Source organism: Alexandromys fortis, unplaced genomic scaffold, assembly GCF_014885135.2.
Source record: "Alexandromys fortis isolate MF-2015 unplaced genomic scaffold, M_Fortis_MF-2015_v1.1 scaffold_0, whole genome shotgun sequence".
Lineage (NCBI taxonomy): Eukaryota > Metazoa > Chordata > Mammalia > Rodentia > Cricetidae > Alexandromys > Alexandromys fortis.
In genome coordinates this window covers 43,457,662-43,485,602 of record NW_026067949.1, presented here as the reverse complement: position 1 = coordinate 43,485,602, position 27,941 = coordinate 43,457,662, and the positions used below count along the sequence as shown (strand labels likewise).

The 27,941-nt window shown below is 42.8% G+C and overlaps 1 long non-coding RNA gene across 1 annotated transcript in view; it reads left to right on the top strand.

The window, feature by feature from the left end:
- Positions 1-7,581: 7,581 nt before the first annotated feature.
- LOC126506608 (uncharacterized) overlaps positions 7,582-27,941 on the top strand; it is a 127,586-nt gene continuing 107,226 nt past the window's right edge. The window contains exon 1 of the long non-coding RNA XR_007593269.1: positions 7,582-7,631. This is a non-coding gene — a long non-coding RNA (uncharacterized lncRNA). The remainder of the gene's footprint in view (positions 7,632-27,941) is intronic.

The following is a 27,941-nucleotide window of genomic DNA, read 5'->3' as shown; positions in this document are numbered from 1 at the left end:
AGGCATGATATGAGGCAAATGGACTCCTGATCGTGTGCGTGTGTGTAAGCAAAACCCTGAAGAGCTGCCTGCCGTGGGCTTTACATCCTGGGGGCAAGAGTTCTCAGGCTAACGTGTGGTGGGACGTCCTACTCTAAGGAGGGCAGGGGCAGCACAGGCTTTTCTGGCAGTTCTTTATCTGCCAGCATTTTAGTCCGTGCGCCTCCTACAGTTCTGCCCGAGAACTAAAGGCGTGGACGAGAGCAGGGGAGAGTATGGCCATCAGAGAGGTGTTTCACAGCCCATTTCTCAAAGAACAATCCACCCCCCAGACCTAAAGGGCTTCGAAAACAGAGACAAAACACCATTCCTAAAGATCACAAGTCATTACTCTTTCTTTTATAATGAAACTGAAAAAAAAATCTGTTTTTTTTTTTTTTGAAAGATGTATCAGGAAAGTTTTCGTTTTGCTTTGTTTTTCCCAAAAAGGGTTCTGAGTAGGATAGTATATCATAGTGTATCCTTTTTCTGCCGACAACTCAGTGGCACTAAGTAATCTCTCTCTCTCTCTCTCTCTCTCTCTCTCTCTCTCTCTCTTTCTCTCTCTCTCTCTGTGTGTGTGTGTGTAGGCGTGGGTAGGTGTGTATAAAAGAAAGCTAAGTTTAGCCATTTCCAAGTGTGGTCTTGTTCTTGGCGTAACAGCTTCCATAACTTGGTGTTACTCTGTTGCCCCCGAAGTGGGTGGGGCGTTCTGAGCACCTTGTGTTGTGCTATGGACTTGGAATGCTATTTAAGTTGACTTGAACTCATTTCCTCCAATTTATTATTAAAGTTTGATGCATGCATTTGCAAATCCAGTTGCTCCTGGAAAAGCCTGAGTTGGCTCTTTCCAGTGCCCAGAGCTAATTAAATCTTTTGCTTCACTGCTTTGTGGCTTTGATTGTAAGTAGGGTTTAGAGTGTCAGAGTGAGGGACACGTCTAGCATGTGTGCCCAGGCCTGGTATATGACCTGCTGCTCTTTCCCAGCCCCGGAACCACACCATTTCTTCCCCCCACACAGAAGATGATGGATTAATTTCAGCTTTACTCCCTATGACATGCCTCTGTTTCTAAAAGGTTTCATGGGTTTGTAACCAGGACTAAGCCCTAGCATCCCCAGTAATAAGATGCTGTTCGTAGACACTGACCTGTCTGGATCTTAGAGGCCCCTGTGTGTGAACTGATTATAAAATAACAGAAGGCTAAGCAGGAGTTGCTAACATTAGGACTCCCTCGCTGTTGGAGGCTGCCATACACACTACAGGTGCTTAACAACATCTGTTGCCTCTGCCTCCTAGACTCCGGTGACAAATCTCAGTCACGTCAACCAGAGATGGATTCCGCATTGCCATCATTGATTACAGTATATACCAATGTTCTATTCAACAATGGTGATATCCACCAGGCTAAAAAAGAAGCCAGTGTGGCTTTTCTATTGTGAAAGTGTAAGCAGAGGCTTGTCTTGTTCACGCCATGTCTGCAGCTGGAAGACAGTGTCAGTGACAACCTTATAGGCATTAGTGCTGTTGGGGGCCGTGGGGTCCGGAGCACAGCTCCATGCCGCCTTCTCAATGGCTTTTCTGACATTTCTTTCTATTCAGATAAAGCTGGGATTCTTGGCTTCAGCGCAGAAAGGATTTTCAGAGTTGGAGTGTTTATTAAGATACGTAGCATAGATTTCGGTGTGGAAGTTAATAGGGAGACACAGCCATGGGCTTCGCAGTGCAGCTGCAAACTTAAGGACTTCTGCAGCTTCGGAAATTATAACCACGGGGCTTTCTGAGGGATCTTCCTTCCTCTTCTCTTTGATAAATGAGATCATAGAATGGTTCCTGAGGGTACCTTGATGGAATTACAATCTGATGAAATAAAATAATGGGGATCAAGGTTGCACAAGAGGCTTGAGAGAGAGAGAGTTCTTACTGTAAATGCAGAGGCTTGTGAGATTCCTAGAAAATTTCAGGCTTGCACCCGGAGAGGGAGAAAGGCCAGATGTGCTTAGGCTGTGAGCATGGCTCAGCTGTTGCTTTACACCTGTTTGAAATATCCCAGTATAGAAAGAATAGTGTTGCCTTGCAAGCAGCTTGCACAGCAAAACTTGTAAATTCTCTTGGAATTCTTGATCCTCAGCTTGTGAGAGACTTCAACCAGACTATAGGATTAGGAGAGGGGTTCCTTCCCCTCCCTAATGTTCCCTCTCTTTCTATTCTGTGTTAGTACAGAGTGGACAGAGGATGGTGTGCCGTGTGACAGTGGCCCGTTAGCTTGTATTATCTGCCACACAGGAGACGCTCAATTGCTTTCCATTTCTATGATGAATGAATGAATGAATGAATGAATGAGTGATGTCCCACTCAGGGCTGTAGATCCTGAGAGGAAGGTAGCCCTGAGCTAGACATCACTACCGTTCAGTGGTTTGTCAAGTTAGGGTTGTCAGCTCTCATTCTCTTTAGAAGTGTGTGGGAGCTGGGCGGGGGGTGAATGCTGTGTGCTCTGTCACAGACATGGCTACCCCAAGGTGAGCAGTAAGCCTGCCAATTTACCTGTGAAATAGCCCAGGACTGAGATGAGCAGGCCAGAGAGTGCTTCCTCACTAGCTGAGTCAGGAAGCGAGAGACAAGAGAGAGAAGGGAGGTGTAAGGCAATGCCACAGGGCTCCTGGCCTTTGGCGCCAAAGACCGCATGCACACCCAGGACGACAGAGAGACACTGGCTGTCTTTCAGAGTGAATTTGTTGGGAGTGAGAGGGAGGATGTCGGACGACCACTGTGGGCTTCTACCCAGCTTCCTGGGGAAAACAAGGACCGCGTTTCCTTCGGTGTGTTCTTTTCAAAGCCTAAAGAGGATCCAGCTGTTCTGTCTGCAGACTCTTTCTTCTTAGTCCCATGAAAAATGATCTTGGGGTGTTTCAGGGCCTTTTTGTTTTTCCAGGCCGAAGGAGTTTGTGTTTTATTAGATTGAGCAAATGTCTCTTGCAACAATATTGACTCAGATGATGGTAAATGAAGATGTTCTCTCTAATGTTAAGAGTCTGTCACTCATGACATTTAGAACAAGCATAGGCTAGCCATAAATGCCTCCTCCAACACTGCAGGCACCAAGAACAAATGGATTGGAAAAGCATATGTGCTCTTGGTGAATCTTTTTCCTGTGGAAAACACCATTTTTGAATTCGGAAGGCCACTGATTTTACGGACTATAAAACACTCTGATTAAATTACAAAAAAACCCCAAGTGCTGGCACCTTATTATCTTACTACATAAAAAGAGGATAACCATATTCCCCCTTCCCTTTATTTTAAAGGGTGGTAGGAAGTGAACTATTCTCCCCCAGAAAAGATAAAACAGTCTTTATGGTCAAGAACACCACAAGGGAAGTGTTTAGACAAAGCAGGGGGTACGAAGAAAGGTTATTTACTACTGTGAGTGTGTGCTTCTGAGTGTGCTCACGTGAAGCCACTGCACTGAGTGTGAGCTTCCGAGTGTGCTCACGTGAAGCCACTGCACTGTGAGTGTGAGCTTCTGAGCGTGCTCACGTGAAGCCACTGCACTGTGAGTGTGAGCTTCTGAGCATGCTCACGTGAAACCACTGCACCCTTTACAAAACACGCGCTCAGTGCCCCAGAAGCGTTTGGATGCTTGGGTTTCTAATGCTACAATCAAAGCCGCACAAATTCAGCTCCCGGGAGCTGCCTTGTAAATATTCCAATTCTATAAAACTTTTTCTTGTCAGGACTTCTTTCTTGTTCCCCATCCTAACCTGCCCCTTCACTTCCTGTCATCGTACTTGGTGTCTAAGATTTTAAAGCAGCCCTCACTACTGGCACACGGCTCTTTTCCTAGCAGATGGGATGGTGTATTGTGCAGCTCTGAGCCTGTGGGTCACATCGTTTCCAGGTCTGATCTCTCTCCCACGACCTGTATCATGCAGAGAGCCTCCTGGTAGACTGTTTTCCTGCAAGGCTCTTCCTTCTCTCTCAGCAAGAGCTTAAACAGCGACTTTAAAGAGCATGCCCACGGCCAGTTTTATGGCATTAGGAAAAAATATGGAACGTGTTAAAGGACTGGTTGCTGGCTGAAGTAAACTATGTAGAGACAGACAGGAGATCATATGGGCTAGCTATATTTAATTTTTTTCTCTCTAGAAGCTCTTCAGGCCAGAATGTGAAATCAAGTGAACTGTTTAAAAATAATGAGACTTTATTAGGGCATTTGTATACGAGATAGAGATATAAAATATAATTTGTTTTTCTCTCTTGTGGCAAAAATCATCTGCAAATGGAAATAGAAAAATAACATTCCATGTTCAATATCTACAGAACACATAGTGGTAATGATAGTAAAATGTGGGTCCTGTAAAAAGAAACCATAAAATTGCTATTGAAAAATATAAAGCAAAAGCTGAAATAATGGGAGGATATATCAGTGCCAAAGATGAGAGGCTCAAAACCAGAACAATACCAACTTCACCAAGATATTGAAACAGGTGAGTGTATAACATTCAGTAAAACTCCAAAAATAGGTTTAACTTTAGAATTGGAAGAAAAATGCCTTAAAATTTATAAGAAAAATACTTATGCATCGAGGGCAAACAATTGATAGAAAAGTAAATAAAGGTGACCATTTGGCACATCAGAATATAGTACAAAGCAAGTTGGTGACAAAGGTCCACCTGCCCTGCCTCCTGGGTACCTGGATGCATAAACAATAGTTACAAAATATGTATTTTCTGCATGTACTATGCAGGCTAAGTTTTCTCTGAGGGCTGAAATAATTAAGCATTGCCATTCATTGGAGGTAAAAAGGATGCTATTTAATAAATGGATCTGGCACAACTGTCCATTCATACAGAGGAAAATAAAACATCTCTCACAATAGATACACATGTGCCTTCCAGCTTCAAAATGTGACTGTTAAAAAGTTTAAAAAAAAAACAGGGCTCTTCTGTGAAAATAAATTGAACAGGGACCAAAGATTTCTAGCCCCCAGGAAAGAGGGAGCAGAGGGATGAGAGGGAGCAGAGGGATGAGAGAGATGGTCTGGAGGGCATTTGGAGGACAGAGATGGGAGTCTATCAGGAGAGACATTCTGGAGCAAGGTTACCAAGAGACAAACTGACTAATGGCCTGTTCGGAAGCAAAACTGTTCTATGAGCTACGTTCTCCCTTGGCTAAAAATAATTTGAATTTTTGCCGGAGAAACCTCTACAAGTTAGCATGAAAATGTGCAGAGTCCGGATCCTAATTCACAGCCAACAGCAAGTAGGTAGTGGTTCCTCTCCTTGTCCTGGGAGTGATGTCAGTAACACAGCCACAAACCTCCCATTTAATGCCATACTCAAACAATGAAAGGATACATATTTCTTTTTGTATTTCCAAGGATATTCCACCATCCAATAGCTGAATATTAATATAGGTAGGAAAATGAATTGAATGTAGACAACAAGGCAATTTAAAAAAACAATGCCTGAGAGAAGATCTAAGAGATACCTACACACCTCTTCTGGGAGAAAGGAGACCGTAAGCAAGGTATGTATGTTCAGGGGCTTTTTTATCACAGACTGGGGCCTAGGAAGATGGCTTGGTGTGGAAAGCATTTGCCATGCCAGCGTCAGGACTAGAGTTTGAATTCCCAGAACCCTTGCAAAACCAGGTGCAATGTTGTGTGTCTGTAATTCCAGAGGTCCTTGGCAAGGTTGGTGGCAGAGGCAGGAGAATTGCTGGAACCTTGTAGTCAAATTAGCCTTCTGTATGTAGTGGGGAGCAATAAGGGAAGCATGTTCCCCCAAAAGGTGGTAGGCAAAGACAGACACACTAGATTGTTCTCTGACTTCCACATACATGCTCTAGCATGTGTGAATGGGTGAGCATGCACATAATGATCATAAACATTCACATGTACATGCATGTACATGCACTGACCATTCATACAGAGTATATGTATGGTCATATGTTGTCCATGCATGTACATCATATACATACATACATACAGGAAGAGTTTTTAAAAACTGTAGGCTATATAAAGCTGAAAAAAGCTTTTTACATACAATTACAAATAAACCAATATAAGGAATCAATTTGGAAAGAGATCTATAAGGCTGAGAATGAGCTAAGGAGTTCTATATGAAGGGTCCCTACAGAATGACCAAAAGATGAACATTAAGGGGGAAAATGGACAAAAGAATTTCAGAGGCAATTCAAGGAGGATCGAAGAGGATGTTCACACCCACAGCAGGCCAAGGAAACTCCAGACAAGAAGGGGGTAACAAGATCTGACAGAGGCCAGGCCTCTCAGGCACAATCCATAGCTGCTGGGCACGCAGGCAATAGCCTCACCTTTAGCGGCAGAAACAGGAATTGTTACAGTAATTTTGAAGACAAATGAAAATTATTGTCAAAATAAAAGTACCTATAATTTCCAATCGAGCAGCTATCCATCGGGAGAGACGGTCAGAAATAAAAGCCCCAGGTCTAGGAATGTGAATTAAGGGTGTTTATTACTGCATTGGCTGGGCAAAACCAGACAGAAATGAGCGTCTATCCACAGGAAATACTGAACGAATTGTGGAACATTTTCTCCATGTGATATTATGCACCCACTAAATGAAAAAGAATTGGACTCACACCACGGAACTGGAAGGGATTTCCATAAATTACTGGATGAGAAAAAGAAGACACAGAAAAGCCTTTAAAATAGGATCGCATTTTTATAAAAGAAAAAAAAAAGTGTGGTCGCTGCCACATGGTTATATATGTGTAATATAAGCATGGAACTGAATGCAGAAAAATGAGTGTCCCAGGTAGTTACCAGGGAGAACAATGAGGGGAGGAAGAGAAGGAAAACAGAATGAAGCAGAAACATGAGACAGAAAACCCGCTGTGGAAGTAGCTCTGGCGGGGCTGCTTCTGGATGCTTTTTAAAAAGTTGGGTTTAAATATATTGTGAAAGGAAAACATTTTTAGAAAGGATCCTGACTCACGGGAGAGAAAGATATTCACACAACAAAGACAATGAAGGGGAAAAGAGAGCTGGGCAACCAGATGAAAGGAGGTGAATGACTGTTACAGACTCTAGACACAAACTCTCTGCTGTAGACACAAGAATTCATGGCCAACACCTGCATGAAGCCCTTAGGCTGAGGCTTTGGGCTGTGCGAGCCTTCCTTCCCTCCTCCAGTAAGGACTTAGATTCCAGTGACTGACAAAACTTGAGATCTATAAAACAGGGAAGCCTTTTTCTTTTGGCCGTGCTAGAGATCAGACCCAGGACCTCATGTAGTCTAGGCAAGTGCTGTGTCACCCAGCTACCACTTAGCTCAGGAGGAGGAAGTTTAGGGGGAGGACTGGGGAGGGTGGCACGGAGTGGAGGAGACTCCGATAAGGAAGGGTTCAGAAGGTAAGGCAGAGCTTCGGAAGTTGATGATGAGGCGGCATGACAATGTGACTAGATTCTGAAAACACAAGCGGCCTTGAGTTGGTCCAAATTCCTCTAGTGTAATGACCCCGACTCTGACATCTCCGTGCCTGTAAAGACAGCTGTGCACCATCACAAAAGAAAAGAAGCGTAGTGGGAACACTTGGATGAGTAACCAAGGCTGGCAGAGGTGAACACGGTAGGCTGCTTGGATGATCCTTGTGATCCTTGTTTAGTCTGGGAAGGGTCTTGTTGCAAAAGCAGGGCAAACAACGAAGTGATTCTGGACTGTCCTGGGGAGAGATCACTGTTTTCACCGAATGAAATGCCCCAGTACTCCGTGGGTCATGGCTCTGGCAGGCTGGGTTCTCAGGAGTGAGAAGTGTCCTTTCTTTCTTCATACTCCTGTTCATCTTGTTGGGAGGCATCATCACCAAGAGGTTAATACCGATCGCTGCCCAGGGAGCTCAATAGCACTTCGATTTTTCTCCCCAGGGAAGTATAGAATACTCACTTTTCATAAGTTTCCTTATAATGATAATGTTTTGAAGTAAAATTTAAAAGCAACATACGCTAATGGTGACATTTGTAAGCATTTGGAAGTGGATAAAAATAAAAGTGTCCTGTCATCTTACACTAAGTCATTACTGTTTGCTGTGCCCTGTTTCTGCCTTTCTTTTCTGTCCATCCAATCATTTGACAAGCATTTATTGCGAATCTGTTATTTGTTGTGTGTTATGATGTGATTGGGTAAAGCAGTGACTTGGCAAGTATATTAAAGATTTATTACTTATTTTTAAACTGTGGTAATCATATTGAAGATACAGCTAATATCTGGCTGTTTTCATAAACCTTGACCATGCAGTGAATGAATTTCTCCAAAGCGGGCTTTGTAAAGAGCAGGTGCAATGTATACATGTAGTGCTTCTGATGGATACTCCTGCCTCTACCTCCTAGATTTTGAGTGGGTAACTTCATCTTCTAGGAGACCTACCTCTTGAGTATTCCAGAGTGAGCCCTAGAGTCATGCTGGGCTGAACTACGCCTTTCCCCTGAGTGTTGGGATTTGGTTTGGGTGAGAGTAATTAGCATTTCCTGTCTAGGAATGGAGATGAGACTTTTTGTCACCTCTCCTGTTGGGTAGACAGATGATAGATAACAAGTCTAAAGAGTGAGCCAGGCATTGGTGGCACACGTCATGAATCTCAGCACTTGGGAGGAAGAGGCAGGCCAATCTCTGTGCGTTTGAAGCCAGTCTGCTCTACAAAGAGAGTTCTAGGATAGCCAGAGCTGTTACACAGAGAAACTCTGTCTCAAAACAAAACAAACAAACAAATAAATAAATAAATGAAATCCCTTAATCATGCAAAGTTTTGTGAGACTGTGGAAATAGATGACAGAGAAGAGGAACTCGCCTCTGAGTTATGTCAGAGGCGTGTGGGGGGGAACGATGAGTCGGAAGGGTCTGGGAGCCTGGGGAGAAAGGGAGAGATTAACATGTGATGGCTTGTGGGAGAGGATTAGGTGTCTGATCTTGCTTTCAGAGCAGACGTGTAGGAACAGCTGTGGCGTGCCAGCATCAAAGGCCACAGGCAGCCCAGTGACTAGACCCGCACCGGGAATGTCATGGTACTAATGAGTTCCACTCACTTCTAAAAATATGCATCAACTCTGGGAGGAAGCTGAGCTATTTGACCCTCTTCTCCCATCACTGCCAGCTCCCTGCATTTGGTCCTGTGGGAAGGGCAAGGCGATTCCCACGCTGAGGGACAAGGCTGGGGCAGCTGGTTTCAGAGCCCCCCCCCCCCCCCCCCCCCCCCCCCCCCCCCCCGCATCTCCGTTTCTGCTTGTGCTTGGCAAGGCGCTGTCTGTGGTCTCAGGCGCCTCAGCAGCGGGTCATGCTCTGCCTGTTTATTCTTTCTCTGCAGAATTATCCAAGTCTTTGTTCCCACTGTGGGTCAGAATTTCTCAGTTCCATATGCTAGGTATGTGGCTGGAGACGCTGGCCAGACCCAGTATCTATACCTGTCAGAGTTGCTTCAGTTGGGAGTCCCTAGCACAACGCAGTTGTCGTAAGAAAATGAGGCAATGTGTTGTTTTATTTAGTACAGGATCCCAGGGAAACTTTAATTTTAGTGAAGACTAAACCAAGAGCTATAAATAGTTTCACTAGGGAGGTATGAGAAGACCTGGATGCCAGCCAGGACAAACTAAGAAAGGCCCATCAGTGTCTCCCAGATTCTACTGGGCGAAGACAGCTTTGACGTTTATCTTTTGGTGCAGGATTTTAGTATTTAGCCCAGGCTGTTCTAGAATTCACAGTCCTCCTGCTTCTACCTTCCGAGGGCTGGCATAACGGGTGGGTGCCAGCCCACCTGGTTCAGACCATTGTTCTGAGCGCGCGCACACACACACACACACACACACACACCCCTTTTCCCTTATCAGATTGTTCCATTGAAAAGCACCTTTTTTCAACCTCGATTTGAGATCATTGTAAAACACCATATAAATTGTAATGCTGAAACTTATCATTGTGGTATTTCAAATTTAAAATTATGCAGCTTGGTTTCAAGCTAGAGTATCGTCATACACCATCTTTCCTTTCCTTCTCTCGGTCGGTATTCAAAGAATGGAGAACGTGTGCCCTTTTCAAATAACCTTAGTAAAGTACAAAACATCACAGAACTCTGAAAAAAAAAAAGTTAAGCCTTTTTCAAAGACATCTGTGGGGCAGACAATGGAAGCCAGGATTATTCTTTGGTCCTCAGCCCTGCCCCCTGCCCCATCTGTTGAGGAGGATGTGTTAACAGAACAGAAGAGGCATGGACATATGCTCGGATGGTTACACTAAGCCAGAATCAACTTTTCAGTCATATCTCATCTTAGCCTGCCAGACCCACATTTGTAGACAAGAGTATCAAATGTACACCAAGCTGTTATCATGCAAGATACAATTACAATTTTCAAACTATCACGGACAAATGTTTTGCCATCAGCTGCTGCCTACACGTCTTGTGGTGGAGGCAGTGGTGGTGGTGGAGGCAATGGTAGCAAGGACAGTCTTTGTGTGTGTGAGCATGTACCCCCAGCTAAACCTTGTGCAGATGATCTCTGGGCACTGAGCCTCCTAAGGGAGGACATCCCGTAGCAAAATAGCTTGAGATTCAATCAATAGATTGGCGCTGTCGTCCGCTTCCTCCTTCCTTTTCATGAGCTGGAGAACAGTCTTCCATTAAGCCACACAATTGCATTTGAGTCAGATAAAGCCCTTCTTGAGAATGTTATCCCCCCCTTACTCTGTCAGCACAGATTCTGCCGAACCTTCCTGGAGCCTCATTCATAGACTGGTGTGGCTGTTTTTTCTCTCTGTTCTTTCAGGTGATGACAGTGTTGAGTGGGGTTGGCAGAGACAAGAGAAGTAACATCAAAAGCCCCCTCTCCAGTCCCTGTTGGGTGATGCTACATTTTACTGTGGCAGCCAGCAGTTGCTACCTGCTTTGACAATTCTGAGAAAGTCTGTGTGTTCCCAACACGCCATGTTTGTGGGTAGTAGCCTCAGTTGTCACAGGGCTTCACTGGGACACAATAGTTCCCTGCCTGATGTTTGTTTTAGTGGTGATGGGACAAAGACACAGCTCCATGCTCTCGTTCTCATCGACCTGAGGAGTACTCCAATTTTCTTCTATGAACCTCAACTCAGACCCAGCCAGGGTTTTTGGCTATGACAGAGAAAAGAAATTCAGGACAAGCCAGTTTGAGGAAGCATTGGAGACTTTATGAAAGATTAAACATGAGGGCTAAGAAAAAGAAAGATGGTTAGGAAGAAAGACAGACCCAATGTGGGCATGGGCCTTCCAAGGCAGGACAGCAGAAAGTAAGACATAGTCAACTTCTGGGGTAGCTTTCAAGACAGAGAGGTTTCAGGATCTTAGCAGTGGTCATGTACATCATTTTGGTGTTCCTCGGGTTATTGCTAGAAAGACTCTCCCCTTTATCCCTTTCTGATAAGGGAGGGAGGTTACAGACTGGGTCCCCAAGAGCTTGGGTGGAATAATAATCTAGTAAGGTAAAACTAGAAGCCACAGTGGCTGTACAAAGGTTCAATATATGTTATTTTTCTATAAATAAGATTTCTGGTGAGATTCCTAGAAAACAGCATGCTTGTAGTGGAAGAGAGAGGGAGGATTCTGTCAACTGGGATGGAAGTTTGTAACTAAGTCCACTGAACATGCTTGCATTTAGGAATGGTTGCCCCAGAGCCTCCCGAGTGGAGCGCATGTGGTCAGCCACTCTGTACAGCCCTTTCCATGGCCACCACCCTCACCAATGCCACCACTGTCATCCATTACCATGACTTATGGAGCAAGTGAGATGTCATAGGCTTTGCAGGAAAAACTGAAAATATTTGATTTAATCCTCACCACAAATATCTGAGGTACATGTTATTATTTCCAATCTCCGAGGTGGGAAAGCGGTGTCTTTAATAAATGTCAAGCAGTATGTCACCAGAAAGGAGCTAGTGAACACTAGAGCAGAATCGGAACCACGTCAAAGCACTCCCACGGCAGAGCAACAGCATCAAAGGAGAAGTCAAGGAGCTTGGTCAAAAATTGCTCCATCAGGCTGCCATGCTCCACATGCGAGTCACGTGACACACGAGGATCCAAACAGAGACAGCCGTGCTCTACCAATGCACAGCTCTTGTCCCTGTGATGCTGGCTAACTTAAACCCAGTGTGTTTGCTACCAAGGAACTATGCTTTTTAGAAAGATCTTGAGAATATCGCTTGAGAAATCTCAGAGAATTCTCTGAAAGATGAAGTTGCCACTTATAGAAGTCTATTTGCAAACGTCAGCAAACATATAATGCTCTGAATCCTTCTAAGGTCAAGGCCTTGTTCGAAACGGAGTGTGGAGGAGCACTTACGCCTGGAATCCCGCCACAAGCCTGCCTGTGCGTGGAGAGCTATGGTGCTCCCTCCCGTTTCAAACTCTGGTCTGGAAACGAATTTCACCCAAGATTCTGCTCCAGCCAAGAGCTCCGCGACCTCACATTTTCTGAGATAGAAACCTGATGAATTAACTGCGAATTGACAGCGGTCCAAACTCCTTTACGGCAGTGTCTGTTTCCATGCTTTTTCTGGCGGTTAACACTTGTTACTCTCTAAATAGTTCGGTCTGTTTCTCAAAACAGTTCAACTCTTAAAGCCGGGTCCACACATTTGTCTTGCCGTTCTTACTTGTGCGGCCATGGCAGAGAGTGCTGGGGGGGAGGGGCTTTGTCAGATGTGCGCATGCACATTAATGCAGCTGTAGCTAAGGAAGTGTGCACCAAGCTGTGAGCAGTAGTAGTAGCAGCGCGCAGATCTCAGGAGGGCATGGTTGCTATTTTCTTTGTGCGTGCGTGCGTGCGTGCGTGTGTGCGTGCGTGCGTGTGTGTGTGTGTGTGTGTGTGTGTGTGTGTGTGGTACCTTCATGTGGAGGCCACCGCAGGATATTTGGTGTCATCTACAGCTCTCTACCTCATTACCTTGAGACATGATCTCTCCCTGAACTGGAAGCTTGCCATTTTGGTTAGGCTGGCTGTCCAGGGAGCTCTTGAGATTTGCCTGTTTTCACCCCCTGATGCTGGGGTTCCAGGCTAGCACAGTCATGCCTGGCATTTTCGCATAGGTGCTGGGGATTCACATTGAGGTCCTCAAGTTTGTAGTGCAGGTGTTTCACCCACTGAGTCACCTCCCTTGCCTCTGCTTTCTGTTCTCTATTATTGACTTATTAGTATTTTCTATAGTGAATTTGAATTTCCCCCCAAAGAAGGCAGGGCATGGTAGCACACCTTTGTCATCCTGGAACTCAGCAGGAAGTCACAGAGGGGTCACTCACATTTGGGGTCAGTCTGTTCTCCATAGAGATCTAGTCCAGCTAGGGATATTTAATGATAGCCCTCTGTCCAAAACAAAACAAAGTGAAAAACTTAAACGCAAAGCAAGACAAGACATATTAAAGCTTTTAACCCTTGGGAGCAGGCAGTAAGAAGGGACAATGGGCTGGTGAGACGGCCTGGAGTAACTGAGGTGTAAAGCAAATGTGTACTTTGACTCGAAAGCCCAAAGAGCACAGCTGCAGCCCAGACTCACTTCCCTTCTCTACAGGGCCGTCCTCGCTTCCCAGCTTTCCATGAGAAATCCTTAACACCTTGCCCCGTGCTCCATCATCTTGGGATAGAGACCTAACCCTTTGCTGCCATGTCAGCTTCTCAGCTTGGAAAAGTTTCCGTGCACATTTTTCTTGTCTCTCCATAGTCCGAGCCGACAATGTGAACTCCGTCAGAGGTCCCTGAGGGAATTGCTGGTAAAGTTCCCAGGGAAGAACTTTTGAGAAAGATTTTCTTCCTTCTAAAAACAGATGGGCAAGGGGGAAAAAACCCCAAAACTTGCTTTTTCTTTGGCTTTTGATGTAATTGAGATGTTGCAGTCTTCTTGATCCACAATTTGACAACGAAACCCAACTTACTATAATCATAGGCCAGTAAGATAGAAAATTTGATGACCATGGTAATATGATCGTGCACCAAATATTCTCAAAGTTCTTTGCCTCTAGGTTTCTTAACCCTTGGATTAGTAAACAAAATTCTTTTTGTGTGTGCATGTATGAACATTTGCATATGTCCATGTGGGCGTATGTGTGTATGTGAATATGGAGACTCCAGGCCAACCTTGGGTGTAGCTCCTCAAGTACCATCCCCGTGTTATTTGGGGGGCTACTGTGTGCAGGGCAGGATCTCTCTTGGAGCTTGCTAAGCAGGCTAGGCAGTTTAGTCAGTGAGCTCCAGAGATCTGCTTATCTCTCTATCTATGTATGCATGCATGAATGTATGTATGTATGTTTGTATGTATATATGTATGTATCTATGATTATTATCTATCTATCTATCTATCTATCTATCTATCTATCTATCTATCTATCTATCTATCTATCATCTATCTATCTATCTATCTATCTTCATCATCATCATCAACTATTTATCTATTATCTATCATCTATCTGTCTGTCCATGTACGTATGTATCTATTATCTATCTATCAATCATGTATGTATGTATGTATCCATCCATCTATCATGCATGGACATGTGCATGTTACGGTGCACATCTGGGGTCAGAGGATTCAGAATCATTTTTCTCCTTCTACCATGTAGGTTCTGGTGATTTCATCATCAGGCTTGGTGGCAAGCCCCTCTACCTGCTGAGTCATAGTGTCTGTCCACATACTCAGCTTTTACAAGGGGAATTCTGGGAATTGAACTCATCCCAGGTCTTTGTGCTCATGTGGCAAACAGTCTTCTAACTGAGTTAAGTCCCCAAGCAAGTTCTTTAAGCCGCTTTTTAATTATGTATTCTCATATAGCCATTTCCTCCTCCTCAGTTAAAGCAAAAGTGTCTCTGGGTATCAGAGCATACAGTCGTATCCTTAGGAAACAGGCTAACTCCTTCATTCCCTTTGTCTGTTTGGACCCCAGCTGACTGCGTGTTGAGTCCCACAGATGAGATCCATAGGGAGAGGAAGGGGTGGGAGGGGAAAGGACAAGATGGGAAGGGACGGGATCTTTTCACTTATGTTGTGTAGAACATATTGCTCCAGTGCTTTTCCACTGCAAGATCCAAAGCATTTGGTGTTTAGAGGATCTTGGTGGGACACAGTCCAAGGCCATAATGGAACTTAAGAAATACTAGTATTTAATTGCATCTAATTAAAATGGTTCCTAATTTCTTGCAGTATTATATTAAGAATATACCCAGACCAAGCTTATAGGAGTATTTTTATCTGTCAATTGAGGAATACATGGTGGTACAGTGTTACTATTAATAGGGTGATATTGATGCTAATCTTAAAATGTTAACTACAGCAGTACTTCCACTTATTAGAAAATTTAAAAGAAATCGCATGTTCAATGCTTGTACAAGACTTAGCCCACATACTTCTCTGAGGTCCTCCACACAGCATGGGGTTGTAAGGTCCATCTGATAAAGACGTTGGTTCAGTGCCCACTGAGGAAGGGTAAGCAACATTGGACTGGAAGAATAAACCACAGTTATTATTTAGTGTGAGCCGGCAAATGGGGCTGAGTTTGTTTCCTTAAGAAAAACGTCAGGGTGTTGAAGATATGGCTCAGCGGTGAAGAGCACTGGCTGCTCTTGCAGAGAACCAGGGTTTGAGTTCCAGAACCCACATGGTGACTCACAACTATCTAGTTTCTTCCTCTGACCCCTATCGGCACCAGGCACGTTTGTGGTGCACAGATATATATGCAGGCAAAGCATCCATACACATAAAAAATAAATAATACAATAAAATAAAAAAGAAAAATGTTTAGCTTGGTATGGTGGTGCATGTCTTTAGTCCCAAGACTTGGGAAACAGAGACAGGAGACTCTCTGTGAGGTTGAGGATAGCCTGGTCTACATAGAAAGACTTAGGATATCCAGGGATATGTGGAGGGACAGTGTCTCAAAATCAATAGCAACAACAATAACAACAAAAATAAAAATGTCAAAGTGGACGAGTCTTTGCCTTTTGTTTCTCTCTTGCACCATCTTCTTATTCCAGCACGAAGGGTGTTTGGTGCTGCTACACCAGAATGCCGCAGACAAATTCGTGAAGAATAGAAATCCAGTGTTCTTCTCATTTGAAGGCCTGGAAGTCTATGATCTAGGGGCTTACATCTGACAAGGGTAGAAGGACCAAGAATGTGAGAGAGAAGGTCAATAGGACTTGAATTTGCTTTTTAACAGACCTGCTCTTTTGATAATAAACTTACGTTCATAAAAATATCATGAATTTATTCCTGACGAGTGTCTTCTGACTTAATCACCCCTTAAAAGTCCCACATTTAACACTGTTTTGTGTCTATGCTGGAACATGGGAATCTGGAGAAGGGGACACCTTCAAACCATAGTATCTCTTCACTCCCTGTTTGTACTTTATTAATAAATGTAATTAAAAATGTAATTCACCAATAAAAGGACTCACAGAGGAGTAACATATGGTGTGTGTGTGTGTGTGTGTGTGTGTGTGTGTGTGTGTGTGTGCTTAAAAATATTTAGATGTTGCCCTGTTGTAGTTTAGGCCAGAGGCTGAGACATGACCTTTATATTCCGGTGAATAGTCATTTGTAAGTTCAGCAACTGGCTCTCAGCATCATGGCATCAGGCCAGGTTCTGGGCACCAAGAGACAGAAGATTCAGTGGCCCAGGACACACTGTGCTGCAGATTAGACGGCCTGCTTCCCTGTTTTCTCAATGACAAATGTTACTCAAACCTCCTTCAAAGTCCTGTGGGTAGTAATATTATGAACAGAATGTGGTGTGTGTGTGGTGTGTGTGTGTTTGTGTGTATGTGAGTGTTACAGCTACTGAGATGTAGACACAGTTATCGTCCATTGCCTCGTATTTAACTCCTTGTTCACAGGGCAGCCTTAGGGGTCTCTTTCTTGAAATAGGTGGAGGCTTTCGAGACACCATTTTTAGAATTTACCCCGTTATAATTAGGTGCATTAGGAGCAAGAATATGTGGTGTGTGTGTGTGTGTGTGTGTGTGTGTGTGTGTGTGTGTGTGAGAGAGAGAGAGAGAGAGAGAGAGAGAGAGAGAGAGAGAGAGAGAGAGAGAGCATTCCTCAGGGAAGCCGTTCAGTAGGCCCGCGGACCCCAGCCTTGTCTTTCAGGGCCCATGTCTGCCTCTTAAACAGGCCGGCTTGGCTATCTTAAATCCACTTGCAAGCTTAATTTAACTCAGACAGTGTTCTGGGCTTCTTATCACCCTAACCTCTCCTTTAACCCAGAGCCTGTTTTCATCATGATATTTATGAGGAACCCGCAGTTTTTACCACAGCCCTTTCCTGCACGGCCCCCAGTGAGCTAGCTCCAGCCTCAGTTTGAGCTGAGCTGATGGAATTTGGGCTGCTCAGGAAAGGAGGTCGGTAATCAGAAGAAACAGCTACGTTCTCACTGCCTTAAATCTTTGAAACTGTCCGAGTGGCCTTTCTATATTTTATTGGAATGGCAGTATAAATTATTTTCCGTGAATAATGAGGAGCACAGAGGAGCCTTTGGGCTGTATTATTAATACTTCAATAAAGGACTGGTTGTTAAAAATCATTATTTTTATATGTCATAACTTCTTATGATGGAAATATTTAATAATGTAACAAAGTTGCAAGCTTTACCAACTTCAAGTGGTTTCCTTGGACCACATTTCAAAAATAACATCAAGAGATAAGAATCATGGGTTAGAACATTGTGACTTTTGAAAAAATCAGAAGTGGTGTTGTTTGGGATGAAGGGAAACATTCTCTTTCCCAAAGAAGCACAAATAACACATAGAGGATATTCGGAAGTTTTTATTCTGCCACCGAGAGTGTCACAACAGTCTCGACTGATGTCGCTGGTGACCATCAGTCGGTGGACTGGAAGCTTTCAGGGGAAGGAGCATGCACATCTTCTCAAAGGGTCATTTCTTAGTCTGCAGATTACAAAAGGAAAGGTGTACCTTTTCCGTGAAAACGTTGGCCAGATTCCTTCTTACCCTAGTCATCAAAATTAGTATCTTTAGAAATGGGGCATAGGCTGCTAATGAAACGTAAAGAGAATAGAAACATCACTTACAAGGTGTTGCCCAAATCTTTTCAAAATGCTTACCCCAAATCAAAGTATAGGGAAATGATTTTCAGGCTGAAGGGTCTTTGGAAACGCCGCCATGATTAAAGAGTGAACAAGGGAAGGGAGGAAGGCAGGTTTGCAGGAAAACTGTTGAGGATAAAAAAAAAAAAAACTCAGGGAGACATGGCAACGAAGGCAACACATTAACCTCAAGTATATCCTGGAGAGAAAAGAGCGCTAAGAACTTCAGTGTGTCAACCAAAAAGTCTGAGCTGCTGTCTGCTGATTGCAGCAACATGAACTATTCTGAGGTCCGTAATGGCGACACACTTATGTGGGGAGGATGCTCATGCTCTTTAGAAGCGAGTGCTCAGCTGTGTAGGGTGAAAGTGTCACTCTTAGTACAATTTCTTCTCCTGTGACCCCACGCACAGCAAGACAAAGCGAATGCATTCAAACTAAGGAGAAGAAGGAAGCTGCATGGGTGACCTTCGTCCATCTTCAATTTTTCCGTAGGTCTGAAAATTTTCAAGATGCTAGTTAGATATCTCCCAGAGTAGGCTCTCCAAAGCCAGGTGGTTTCAATAAATTATCAAGACACAACCCTAGGAGCCAACAAAGTTCCTGTCATTCCTACCCGTTGAAAGAATCCCGACGGTATCTATTACAGGTCAGCACCGCCGAAGGGGAAACTGTAGCAAACGAATTAGTGAATGTCTGCAGACACTTGCTGTTATGGCTGCTTTTCAAGTGCCTGGATTAGAGGAAACAGACAGAAAAATAAAGAAATAAACACAACCGTGCTCTTAACTTAGTACTGTTATTGACAGCCCCAGCTGCAGAAAGCCCATCCCGGGTGAGACGTGAGAGAGGCCACGCTAGCCGTAGGAGCCAGTACAGAGGTCCCTGTTTGTGTCAAAAAGACCAGTCTTGTGCTTTGAGTGGACCCTGTAAAATGTGTGTATAAGAGAAAGGTGGCAAGCAAGAATCAAGTAGAAAATGGATATAGTTGAATAACTCTACTTACAGTAGATAGATACATTGCTACTGTTGTGTTTGGCTAAAATCTCTATTCACCCTGTGATAAAGGTTCTTAAGTAAAAGAGGTTTAAATAGGTGGTTCTCAACCTGTGGGTTGCAGACGCTTCACTGGGGTCACTTACGACTATTGGAAATAACCGATATTTACATTATGACTCTTAGCAGTAATAAAATTACAGTTATGATTTTATGAAAATAGTTTTATGGTTTGTAATGGCGTAAACAAATGCAGACAGATTGTAACGAATGCAGACAGCTTTAATGGGGAAATAGACTTACAGAACCACCGTTTCTGCGGAGACCAGGAAAGCAGAAGCAGTGTCTGGGAGCACGCTCGCCAAATTTATAGGCAAACATTAGCCTGAGGCAAACACGCCCCCTAAGGGGCGGGACTTATCCTTACATCTCTCCTTTTTGTCTAAATAAGACAGAACTAAACCAAATACAACTATATACAATAATAACAAATAATAAATATAACAAACAATATTGAGAATCAAAAGTTTTGCTAAACATTCTATCTCAAGGAGTCTAAATAATGTAGAGAGAGGACTACTGAACTTGCCTAAAGGTGAGATGGTCTTTTGGGGTTCCTGATTCATGAAAGAGTCTGCAAGATATTCTTCAGGACAAGCAGATAGTGACTGCCTTTGAAATTTCCTGCTTCATGGAAATGTCTTCTGGAAACTATGGGCCTGTAGGCAGAAGATGGATGCCCCAACGGTACAGAGGAACTTTGGGTGACTGTCCAGGCAGCAAGATGTCTCTTTCATTTCTAGAGTTTGAAAGTTGCTTATTTCTTGTTTGCTTAGGTAATATTGTATCTTTCTGGAGTCTTTGATGGAGTTAAGAATAGTTAGTTATAGTTATAGTTTTCCTTAGTTATGATAAAGATTATTGTAATTTTTACTTGATAACTGTTTTGTTATATGTAATTTTGCTATGTTAAAGTTAAAGCCTTTCCTTTTTGTTTAAACAGAAAAAGGGGAAATGATGGAGGAAGGTCATTGGTTAAGTAATAAAGAAACTGCTTGGGCTCATAGGTTCAAACATAGGTGGGAGGAGTAAGCAGAACAGAATGCTGGGAGGAAGAGGAAGTGAGCTCAGAGAGATGCCATGCTTCCCTCTCCCGGGCAGACGCGATAGCTCTGCTCTCTGAGGCACACGCGATGAAGCTCCGACCCAGGATGGACATAGGCTAGAATCTTTCCCGGTAAGACTGATGCTACACAGATTATTAGAGATGGTTTGATCGGGATATGAGAATTAGCCTGTAAGGGCTAGAGTTAATGGGCCAAGCAGTGTTTAAAAGAATACAGTTTCCGTGTAATTATTTCGGGGCATAAGCTAGCAGGCGGCCGGGGTGCTGGGGACGCAGCCCCGCCGCTCCTATTACAACAATGGTTGGGGTCACCACAACATGAGGAACAATATTAAAGGGTCGCAGCATTAGGAAGGCTGAGAGCCACTAGTTTAAATAGTTCGGTTTCTGTTTTTTTCTTTACACAAAGACTTCGTCGTAACTGCAAGGTTGCATGGACCATGAGAGTTAGCGAAGAGGATGATGAGGAAATGCAAACTAAGTGAGAGAATTCTGTTCAGTCAGTTTCCTGTAGTGTGCTCTCCTACCCAGGTCTTGTGACCTCAGGACTCATCCACACAAACATCACTGTGGTTTAAAAAAATAATTTTAAAGATAAAGAACGTTTATCCAACAACAATAATCTACTTTAGAATTACAACATACGATGGGGAAAAGCACGTTTTTCAATCTCCTGTAACGTTACTCTAAGATTCCGAGATGAGTCAGTGTTCAGTTTCAAAACCGTGAGCATTGAAAACATTTTCCTATCAATCCCCACACCCTCTTATTTGGTTTGCTAGAATTCTTTTTTAAAGAGTAAACTACACCAAATTCGTGTGATTTTACTTTCAATGCCTGATCTTTTATTTGTGGCTCTTGAAGACTTCCGCTTGACTGGACTCTGAAGGAGAACCTCCGAGCGATGACAGCCCGTGTCCCTTGACGATCCGTTCTTGGTGTTAGCTTTGGCTTCCTTCATTCTCTTGAGCAAAAGTCTAGCACATTCTGCAGCTTCCTCCTTGTTTTTCTTAGTGTGTTGTTTCTTCAGAGCAGTATGTTAGCGTTTGTGCTATAGGACACTGGGAGTAACAAGACGCTGGATCGAGTGCTCTGCTCCTGGACTTCTTACCTTCTTGGTTTAAGGGCTTTCTAACAGCGTATTGGTGGACACCATCATCTTTAGAGGCACTGAAAAGCTTTCAGATGCTCTTAGCTCTTTTGGGCCTCAGCTCCTAAGGCATTTTTCAATCCTTCCTCCCTTCCTCCCTTCAATTTTTCCTCCCCCTTTCCATCCTCTTTTCCTTTCATTTCCCCCCTCTTCTCTTTCCCCTCCTATTTTTTTTAAACAATAACCAACTTGAGAACACTCAGATTGGCATTTTAACAAATCCCCACACGTGTGCATCCACTCTCCCGTTCCCTTTGGTCTATAGCAAGAATGTTATTCATTTAACAGCTGGCTCACTCTGCTGTGGTTCAAGACCATCCCACCTATACTTCCTGACTAACTATTGGCCATTTGGCTCTTTATTATACCAGTAACAGAAATATATCTTCATACAGTGTACAAACATCCCACAACAATCCATAAAAATATCTTTTAAAAAGTGAATTTTGGCTTGGAATTCTAAAATGGCTCTAACCGTGTTTGTGCCATTTTTGTCCTATGTATTCATGAGAAGCAGTGTTCTTGGCATGAACAACTAATTATAGGACCAAAATGTCTACTAACTGAGAAACACTGAAGATTCTCTGTCCTATAGAATCAAACATTCAGCCACATTTTAATTAATACAAAATCACATTGTACATACATCTCATTCGTGTGTAAGTTTGCTTTCATTTTTAATAAATGGTAATATATATGCCAAAGAATTACTTAAAAGTGAATTTCTTCCTGATTTGTCATATGTAAATGTTAGACTTGTTTACACATTTTATAACCTGTATGTTGGGTTTGTGTAACTGCTTCATGGGCAAGAAGGAAGTAGAAGTGGGAAGAGTGTAAGAAGCCCTGCCCAGAGCCCCCTAATGGCGACCAGCACCACATGTGGTTAGCCTTCCTGATGCTGAGTCTTGTCTACTGTCTACTGAGTGCAGAATCTGTTGGGCAGATCTCTCATGGTATTCATTGCTTGGTTTGAATACAGGCTTTGCCTGTTGACTGGCTAGAGTTGGCTCCTGAAGCCAGAGTTTTCCCTGCAACCGTCTCCTCCATACTATTTCCCCTAATCCTGATTTCTTTTCTTAAATAAAATCAGGGCTTAACACTGGAGGGAGAAATCCACAGGCCAAAGTCAGCTGAAATTGTAAGACTTGGCAGACGTATTTGAAATTCACTGGGGTTGGGGTAGTGAGCTTTAGGAAAAACTGTGGTAGTTTGATGGAATTCACAGGTACCCTCAACATACAGAGACTAACTTAATCATGGAAAACAAAGAACAAATGGAAGGCAGGCTGAGAGGAAAACAAAGAGGAAGAATTTAGAATATAACACTGTGCATATTTTGAAGTTGTTGAACCATGAAGCAGAGTTGCTGCTTCACAAGAGACTCAGCATCAGGACACTACTGCTTCTTCCCACGTCCAGCGTGTGACAGAGAACTGTGGTAAAATCCGAGATTTTAGGGCCAAGGTTGGAGGTAGGGATAGCCTGTGACCACCAGTGTTGTCTCCCCTGTATCTCTAAGAGCATACACCTGAGGCAAAGCCCACCTTCTTTGCTGTAGTTTGTTTTGTTTTATTGATTTTATTGAGCTATACATTTTTCTCTGTTCCCCTCCCTTCTTCTCCCCTCCCCTTCAGTCCTCTTCCATGGTCCCCATGCTCCCAATTTACTCAGGAGATCTTTTATTTTTCTACTTCCCATGTAGATTAAATCCATATATGTTTCTCTTAGGGTCCTCATTGTTGTCTAGGTTCTCTGGGATTGTGATTTGTAGGCTATTTTTTCCCTTATGTCTAAAACTACTTATGAGTGAGTACATATGATATTTGTCTTTCTGAGTCTGGGTTATCTTACTCAATATCATGTCTTCTAGATCCATCTATTTGCCTGCAAATTTCAAGATATCATCTTTTTTTCTGCTATGTAGTACTCCATTGTGTAAATGTACCACATTTTCCTTATCCATTCTTTGGTCAAGGGGCATTTAGGTTGTTTCCAGGTTCTGGGTATGACAAACAATGCTGCTATGAACATAATTGAACACATGTCTTTGTGGTATGATTGAGCACCATTTGGGTATACACTCAAAAGTGGTATTGCTGGGTCTTGAGGAAGGTTGTTTCTAAATTTTCTGAGAAATCACCATACTGATATCCAAAGGGGCTGTACCAGCTTACACTCCCACCAGCAATGCAGGAGTATTCCCTTTACCCCGCAACCTCTCCAGCATAAGTTGTCTTCAGTGTTTTTGATCTTGGCCATTCTTACAGATCTAAGATGGAATCTCAGAGTTGTTTTAATTTGCATTTATCTGATGGCTAAGGATGTTGAATATTTTCTTAAGTGTCTTTCAGCCATTTTAGATTCATCTGGTGAGAGTTCTCTGTTTAGGTCTGTACTCTATTTTTTTTATTATTGGATTATTTGTTTTTTTGATGACCAGTTTCTTGAGTTCTTTGTATATTTTGGAGATCAGACTTCTGTCTGATGTGGGGTTGGTGAAGATCTTTCCCCATTCTTTAGGCTGTCGTTTTGTCTTGTTGACTGTGTCCTTTGCTTTACAGAAGCTTTTCAGTTTCAGGAGGTCCCATGAAACTGGTCATCAAAAAAACAAATAATCCAATAAAAAAATGGAGTACAGACCTAAACAGAGAACTCTCACCCATTTATTATTTGTTTCTCTCAGTGTCTGTGCTCCTGGGGTTATATTTAGGAAGTGGTCTCCTGTGCCAATGCATTCACATGTACTTCCCACTTTTTCTTCTATGAGGTTCAGTGTGGCTGGCTTTATGTTGAGGTTTTTTATTCATTTGGACTTGAGTTTTGTGCATGGTGATAGATACAGATCTATTTTCATTCTTCTACATGTTGATATCCAATTATGCCAGCACTATATTTTAAATATGCTTTCTTTTTTCCATTTTATGGTTTTTGCTTCTTTGTCAAAAATCAGGTGTTCATAGGTGTGTGTATTTATATCTGGGTCTTTGATTTGGTTCCATTGGTCCTCCTGTCTGTCTTTTAGGCTGAGGTGTGTTTCTTCTATGCAGAAGAAGGATGGATTCTGTTTTCATATCCAATCTGTTAGCCTGTGTCTTTTTATAGGTGAATTGAGTCCATTTATATTAAGGGATATTAATGACCAGTGTTTGCTATCTTCTGTTAATTAATTTTTGTTGTTGGTGATGTTGTTTTGTGTGTTTTCCCATCTTTGAGATTTGCTGCTGAGAGATCATCAATTGTCTGTGTTTTTGTTGATGTAGCCAACTTCCTTGGGTTGGAGTTTTCCTTCTAGTACTTCGTGTAGGGCTGGGTTTGTGGTTAGGCATTGGTTAAATATGGTTTTGTCATGTAATATTTTGTTTTGCCCTTCTATGGTGATTGAAAGTTTTTCTGGGTATAGTAGTTTGGGCTGGTCTCTCAATGTCTGCATTACACTTGACCAGGACCTTCTGGCTTTTATTGTTTCCATTGAGAAGTCAGGTGTAATTCTGATAGGCCTGCCTTTATATGTTATTTAGCCTTTTTCCTTTGCAACTATTAATATTCTTTCTTTATTCTGTGTGTTTAGTGCTTTGATTATTATGTGACAAGGGGACTTTTTTTTTGATCCAGTCTATTGGGTGTTTTATTAGCTTTTTGTATCTTCATAGGCATATCTTTCTTTAAGTTGAGAATGTTTTCTTCTATGATTTTGTTAAATATATTTTCTGTGCTTTTGAGTTGAACTTCTTATTCTTCTTCTATACCTATTATTCTTACATTTGGTCTTTTCATGGTATCCCATATTTCCTGGATATTTTGGGTTATGCTTTTGTTAGATGTAATGTTTTCTTTGACCTAGGTTGCTGGCTCAGTCCTGTTTCCATAAATGTCCCTGGTCTGGACCTGTTCCTGCAGAGGTTCCTTACTTGGGTGTGGTCCCTCAAAGGACTCTGGCTCTGGTCTACTCCCTTCGAGCTCCTAAACTCAGGTGTGCCCAGACCAGTAGAGGTCCTGGCTCAGGTCTACTCCCTTGGTGGTCCCAGACCCTGCTGTAGTATTTTAAATACCATTATTAAAAACAAGGGCATGGATCAGGCCCTGGGTTTGGTACTCAGCACCACAAGTTGGGTGTGGTGGTGAACATCTGTGTTCCTAGCACTCAGAAGGTGGAGGCACGGAAAGCAGAAGCTAATGGTTCCTCCTTAGCTACAGAGCAAACCCAAGGCTAGCCTGGGCTAAATGACATCTTGTCTAGATAAATAATGAATAAAGTGTTTGCAGAAACACCATGATTTCCAGGAGGGAAGGGTCTTAACCAGCAGTGTTTAGCAACAGAAAATGCTGACTGATTCCAGTAGAAAGAGGCTTTATTACCAGAACTACAGATGGCCTCAAAAAAATGAAAAGATGATGAACCTTCCACAAAAGATAAATGAAATTTAAAATGACACTAAAATACATCAGACTGAAAAAACCCAAATGCTGGTCCACAGACTCTGTTGGCAAAGCTGTGGGGGGAATAGGAATTGTCAGACATTTCTGGGAGAGACAAAATGATCAACCTCTCGAAGGGCCATTTAGTAAGATTTATCAAAATTATGAATGATTTCGGCCTCTGGCCTCATAATGATGTTTCTGGGAGTTTCTTCTAAAAACATACATTAAAAAGGGTATGCATGTTGCTGTTTATAATATAAAATTGAGAATTAACCAAATAAATATCAATGAATAATTAACAATAGAATAAACCATGGTGCAAATCCATTGTAGAGATCGGTGCCCCTGGAAAACTCTGGGTGCTCAGGTAGATATTTTGTTAATTGTAAAAAACCAGTGGTAAAGTGACACACACAATATCTATCTAGATCTATATTTATGCATTTTTTGCTTAAGAGTTAGGAGTGATAAGAATATTGATTTCTGATCCAGTTATCCCAGATCAAAGTGTTTTCTAAAATCTGAAATTAGTTGTAATTTTATTGAAACTTACTGTATGTCATGGTAAATGCTGCTAGTAACAATACTGCACATTGAGAATTGCTAAGAGTATAATTTGAAATATTTTACCATAAAATTTTGAGTATTTAAGTATTTGAGTTGATGGGTGTATTAAGAAGTTTGATCTATTTGTTCTACATTGTATTTATAAATCAAAACATGACTTTGTAGCCATAAATTTATGTAATTATACACCATCAAATTTATAGTTAAACATTGATTTCTCTACATTATTTCTGTAGAAAGAAATGCCAGAGGGACAAACAGACTTTTAAAAAGTTAAACATTTTATAGTATGTGTATGGGTGTTTTCTCTGCATGTGTAACTGTGTACCATGTGTGTACCTGACACTTGGGGAACGTAGAAGAGGGCATCATATACCCTGGAACTGGAGTCACAGATGATTGTAAGCCACCGTATGGGTGCTGGAATTGAACCAAGGTCTTTAGGAAGGGCAGCTAGTGCTCTAACCATTGAGCTATCTCTCCAGGACCAGAATACATAGGCTTTAAGACTGATGCTTTAAAAGTTGTGAAGGGTCATGGAGGATATGGGGATAGTAGAGCAAAGTCTTCATAAATACGTTGCTGTGTTGTTTTGAACATTGTGAATATATGTAGAACCTAAGAAAACAGTTATAATCTCTCAGAGAACCCAAGAACCAGCCTGGAAGGCTACTTACTGGGAACCAGTGGACCAGATCCCTCTGTGAGCTGTTGTCAGTGAGCCCATTGCAGCGTTCTGAGAATGACAGCAGTGGAGATCACAGTGACATCCGGTTTCCAGAGGCAAAGTCTCCACGGCGTTAGTGGTGTCATTTATATCCAGTGTCACTGGGCACAGCATCCATGCCCCAAACTGGTGCCTTTGCTGTGCCATGCAATCCATGCCAATGGCCCAAGACACCTGGTCTCCTCAGCTGTCAGGGAAGCAAATGACATGGACTGGCGTCCCCAGATTGCCTGCCGGGAGCAGCAGGAATCAGCATTTTCTACCTGGGCTTTCTTTTGAAAAGGTTTGGAAAGCATCAAATTAGGGAGTAAAAAACTGAAAGGATTCCCCCGGCTCATCTCCAGGGAGGCTAAAGAGGGCACCATGATCAAGACATTTAGGTTTATTAACTCAGAGATATTCTTTTGTTCTGAGGATTAGAGTAGATTAGAGTAACTTTACCGCTGTGAATGTTAAGATTGCAGCCTCCTGCATGGAGTCTGCTTTTCAAGGAAATGGGGCCCTATTAAAAACGTTTTCCCTGACGGTGAGTGCTCACCTGAGCATCCACTCAGCGACTCACAGGGAACCTTGGCCAAGGCTGGCATTTACTTCTCTTAATAGAACGTACAGAAAAGATTTAGAGGGCATAGGAGGAGAACACCAACATAAGGGACCCAGAGTGGCCTGCCCAGCTCTTTGAGATCTTTGGGGAAAGCAAGACAGTAGACATCAAAAGGATTCCCATCTCAGGACATAACCTTCTTACTCTTGTTTATGTGATTTCCTGTGACATATACAGACTGGTTTGCGTTCCTTCACAAATTCTCCTGTTGATCCATTTAGGTCAGGTTCCTTGTTCTCTT